The 5,109-nt window shown below is 33.7% G+C and overlaps 1 long non-coding RNA gene across 1 annotated transcript; it reads left to right on the top strand.

The window, feature by feature from the left end:
• The first annotated feature begins 1,767 nt into the window (after positions 1-1,767).
• On the top strand, positions 1,768-4,793 carry LOC127721916 (uncharacterized). The gene is made up of 3 exons (XR_007991531.1): positions 1,768-1,876; positions 3,861-3,968; positions 4,686-4,793. It is a non-coding gene; the product is annotated as an uncharacterized LOC127721916 (long non-coding RNA).
• Positions 4,794-5,109: the final 316 nt, after the last annotated feature.

Raw genomic sequence — 5,109 nt, 5'->3', positions numbered from 1 at the left:
TATGCATACATATTCCGAAAACAGCTTTAGTTGGTATAATAAGCAGTCCCTGCAAAGTGGGCCAACCGGAATGCAGCTCACGAAATTAGAACATGCAACTCACGAAATTAGAACGGCAGCTGGAAAGGGGATATATTAAAGATATACAGAAATTAAGCCTTGCAAAGGAAAGGACCGTTAACATTTTGCGATGCTTCTTAAAAGCAAATGGAGAGCGGACATCTAAATGATGTGTTTTATGTAACGTTCCCTTAACGATAAGACGATGATACGTATCTATACATCACATGCAATCAAATAGATTCTCCTCTGAATCAAGTTTGTAGTGACAGGTTGAAGAAGTCTAGGCCACTATTTTGTGTAAACCATATACGGTTGAAAAAAAGTGTTGGTTTTGAAAACGTTTTTGGTCATTCGACGAAAAGATGAAAAGTCACTGTTAATTTAACAGTGACATATCCAGATAACCAAAATTAGGTGTACACATGTATTTCAGATACATATGACTACTGCAACCCTAATCCATGCTCACATGGATCATGTACAAACACTGGTAGTGGTTATAAGTGTTCTTGTTACTCTGGATATTCAGGATCATCTTGTGGTGAGTTTTTGAGAACTTAATTATATAATAATAAACTCATAATGAATGTAGTGATATATGACAAAATTGCTGATTCAGTGTATATTTTACAGAATACCTAATAACTATTGAAATTGTTATTATTGTGTACATTAATACATTTAATTACCACTCGTTATAACGTTTTACCGTAATTTTAGGTCTTCGCAGCAAAATCGTGGATTTTCTAGATACATTGATAGATCGATACATCATGTATACGATTCCCGAGAAAATATGAACAATAAACATTATAGGCAAGTTATGCAAGGTAGACTGACTAGAATAAAGAGCCCGAAATTGAACTTGACAGGAAAGGGGATATATAAAAGGGGAGGCGAACTTTAACCATTTTACCGTAAGGCCCTTGGGAATTTTTGCAAGGCTTTTTTAAAGCGCTGCCAGTGTGGCAATCTTTCTTTACTATGTATTTGACTGAACGGCCCAAAAACGACCGGACTTTGTTGCGTATTTATGTACCCCGCTTAATCGAACAGACATCCCAATTTCCGGAGTTCCAGGTTTGTGAAATCCGGGGTATGATATGGTCGTCACCCTTCTCGATTGAACACAATTAGTGTTCTCTAAGAGTTTGATGTGAATCACCGCAAACAGAAAGTTCGAGTTTAGAATGAATTGATTTAGTATAGTTTTCTGTACGTTCAAGTAGTGATGTATATGACAAAGTTTCTGAACCATTTGAGAAAAAAAAACTGTATAACTAAAGCAAAGTGGGTCAACAAGATAGAAGAGCAAAATAATTTAGACTACACTAGAAAGATAATATATATTAAAGAAGAATAGACAATTAGCCTATCAACCTAAAGGACAGTTACAGTTTTTCGATAATTTTTCAAAGCGCAGGGATAGTGGTAATCTATCTTTATGAGACATTTCATTTAACATCCTCCTACAATTAAACGGATGCCATTCTTTACCTAGTTTTTAGTTCCGGATTGGAAAAATCCAAACGACCATATTTTCGATACCCGACATAATCGACCAAAAATTATTGTTTTGCAAACGTTTGAGGAAATTCAACGCAATAATTGAAACGTTAATTTCAGTAAAGTCAAAGAGGTAGAAATTAATTTTATATTACAGAATCAAGCTACAAAAAATGTAGTGTAAACTTGTTTATTTCAGATACGTATGACTACTGCACCCCCAATCCTTGTGCACATGGATCTTGTTCAAACACTGGTAGTGGTTATAGTTGTTCTTGTCATTCTGGATATTCAGGGTCAGATTGTGGTGAGTTTAAAAGATATCAAGGCAATGTATTTCCTCAGTGTCCTTTGTTTGAAGGTTGGGTAAGTTTTAGTTACTAGTACTATGGATTCATTTGTTATTTGTTGGATACAAAATTCCGTGGATTTTGCGGTAAAAGGTGCACCACGAATTAAGATGTACATTGAAGTACACATTTTCTTTTGGCTTGTATGGATACTTTTGAAAAACAACGTAAACAAATATCCACGAAAATGCAAGTTTTTTCCCAATCCACCAAAATTGGTACCTACGAAAATAAATGTATCCACAGTATTGTAATCGTAATAGTTTACTTAATACTCTTTAAGTGCCCAACCCATCTCATACGCCTGTAAAACAGTTTACAATTTTCGTTGGTTTATTGCTGCCAGATTATGTTTGCGTTTTCGGGTTCTGATTTGTTATTTGTTCACAGTGTTTATGATTGTTGTCGCTACATCTCCAAATAAATTTCCTCAAAATTATAACATCCTAATAATTTCCAACAGTCCAACTACAGGTTGTTCTTATGTTGTGCTGTTGCACCATCGTCCCGGGTTAGAGGAGGTTGAACGCTCAAAAACCCAACCCCATTCTTTGTGTGCCTGTTCCAAGTTATTAGCCTTTAGTATCGTAGATGTCGTTGGTTCATGTCCGTCGGTTTTTTTCGGTATTAAGGTGGTACCCAACACCTTGACTAATGTTAATTTATCTCGTTTAATTTTCATAAAATTTTGACAAAATGTTTACTTTGACCCTTTGACAAAAATATAAAAATTTCAAAAAATTTGAACCAACCACTTTATCAGAAAAAATTTTCATTGGTTATATAGCAGTTTAACAAACACTAATTTTGATCATTGAGAAGCTTAATATTTCCTTAACAATACAACGTGATTAAAACGTTTAGCTGATTTTTACAGAGTTATCTCCATGTAGTGTAAGGTACCACCTTAAATGGTTTTTTTTATACGATTGCCCGTAAGTTTTCTTGTTTAAGTTTTTTCACATGTTTCTAAGAGTAACACTTATTGTACTTCATTTAATGAAATTGAAAATTTCTCAAATCTAGTCAGTTTACTTCAGCGTTCCCTTCCGAGAACGGCTGCTATTTACAATAACTGATATCTTTGTTTCGATTGCTTTGTATAGTCCAAATTGAAAAACACCTGAACACAATGTAGTGTATGCAATAGTCGACTTTGGTACATAAATACGTAAACTACCCTTTTCCGACAGGTATGCGAAGTTCAATACTTGCTTTATCAAAAGTTACTTGTAATATCATATCTGCATAAGCACAGTAGTTGTGCACATTTGCGCTAGTTTCTTTAGTGATATGAAAATCTGTGTGATGCAATCATTTACGAATTAGACTTATTATCGGTTATTTACTAACACAAGCAACACGACGGGTGCAACATGTGGAGCAGGATCCTCTTACCCTTCCGGAGCACCTGAGATCACCCCCTATTTTTGGTGGGGTTCGTGTTGCTCAGTCTTTAGTTTTCTATGTTGTTTTTTGTGTACTATTGTTTGTTTGTTGGTATTTTTCTTTTTTAGGCATGGTGTTGTTAGTTTATTTTCGACTTATGAGTTTTAATGTCCCTTTGGCATCTTTTGCCTCTCTTATACACAATCGCCAAATTAAACAAAATGTGCATATTCCCACAAAATTTGCAGCAAAACCACCTTTGGTGTATATCGATTCACTAGTGTTTTTTTGGGGTTTTTTTTTTTTGGCGTATTTGAATGTTGCGACTTTCCACAACTATCCTCTGTAAACGTTTTCTTTTTTGGTTTCTTTACCTAAAATCCTGAAGATGATTTCTATTCTGGATTGAATGTATTTGTCATTGCTTTTGATATGTGTCGTTCTTTTGGTGATTGTCTTTTGGATTTGGATTTTATACGAAATAGTAAAATTATACATGTAGTTATGTTGGTATCGTCTATTATATGCGAAATATTTTTTTTCTAATTCCAGATATCTATGATCATTGCAGCTCTAGTCCATGTGCATATGGATCTTGTAAAAGCACCGGAAGTGGTTATAGTTGTTCATGTTACACCGGATATTTAGGGACAAACTGTGGTAGGTAATATTGATCACGATGGTATACAAATACAATTCATCGTAGAATTACTACTGTATACCTGGATTGGTCGCTGCAACTGTACAATTCGCTGTTTATGACATATTTAATTGTATGAATTGAAAAGTCCCAACCACGCTAGATAAAGTTGACCTTTAAAGATTCTCTCGGTTTATGATCTATAAAGCTTAAATGCATTGCTGACCAATGCTGACATTTTATCTATTTGTCTGTTTTCTGAAGCTTTCAATGTGAAGCGTGCCTAATTGACATGTTATATCTGAAACACCTTCGCTACGTACGAAAATCAGTAGCAAATGTTAATATATTATTCAATAATAAAATTGGTAAATAAAGCGATGCTAAAGATAAGACTCCAATGGAACACAAATAATAGTCGGTATTAAAAATGTTTTTGTTACTCGTATTACAAATAAAAAGTAAAATAGCAAAAAAACAAACTCCAAGGAAAATTCAAAACGAAAAGTCTTTTATCAAATTGCAAAATCAAAAGCGTAAATACATCAAACGAATGGCAAAAAATGTTCCTTACTTGATACATGCATTTCCTTATGTAGAAAATGGTGGGGACAATCTGGTTTTATAGCTAGCTAAACCTCTCTCTTGTATGATTCATTGCAAACAAGATTATTTATGATATTGACGAAAACAAAAAAAATAGAACTAATAATATTATCCTAATTCATACTCATTAGATGAAAACCCATGCAGTGTAAATCCATGTGTGCATGGAACTTGCATAAGCAGTGGCTCTGGTGGCTACACCTGTACTTGCAAAACTGGTTATTATGGAACAAATTGTGGTAAGTTGATCGTTGGCAATTATCTTTTGTTTGATCACTTAAGATTCAATGATTTGAAATCGTATGTATTATGTCGTCTACACTTTTGGTGTAAAGCGTGTCTGAAAGAATAAGTTAATTTGAAAAATATCTCTCATTCGTACGAAAATCAGTAGTACATAATAATATGTAAATCAGTTGTAAAAGTAGTTAAGAAAGCAACGATCATGATTATTTTGAAAAAAAAAAAAAAAAAAAATTTAAGCTAGAAAAATTATTTTGGGGATTGCTATTCTTATTACTTGTTTCACGAATAAAAATAAGATGTCTTGCAAAC

Source organism: Mytilus californianus, unplaced genomic scaffold (assembly GCF_021869535.1).
Source record: "Mytilus californianus isolate M0D057914Y unplaced genomic scaffold, xbMytCali1.0.p SCAF_12, whole genome shotgun sequence".
Classification (NCBI taxonomy): domain Eukaryota; kingdom Metazoa; phylum Mollusca; class Bivalvia; order Mytilida; family Mytilidae; genus Mytilus; species Mytilus californianus.
This window is presented reverse-complemented; position numbering and strand designations above follow the sequence as displayed.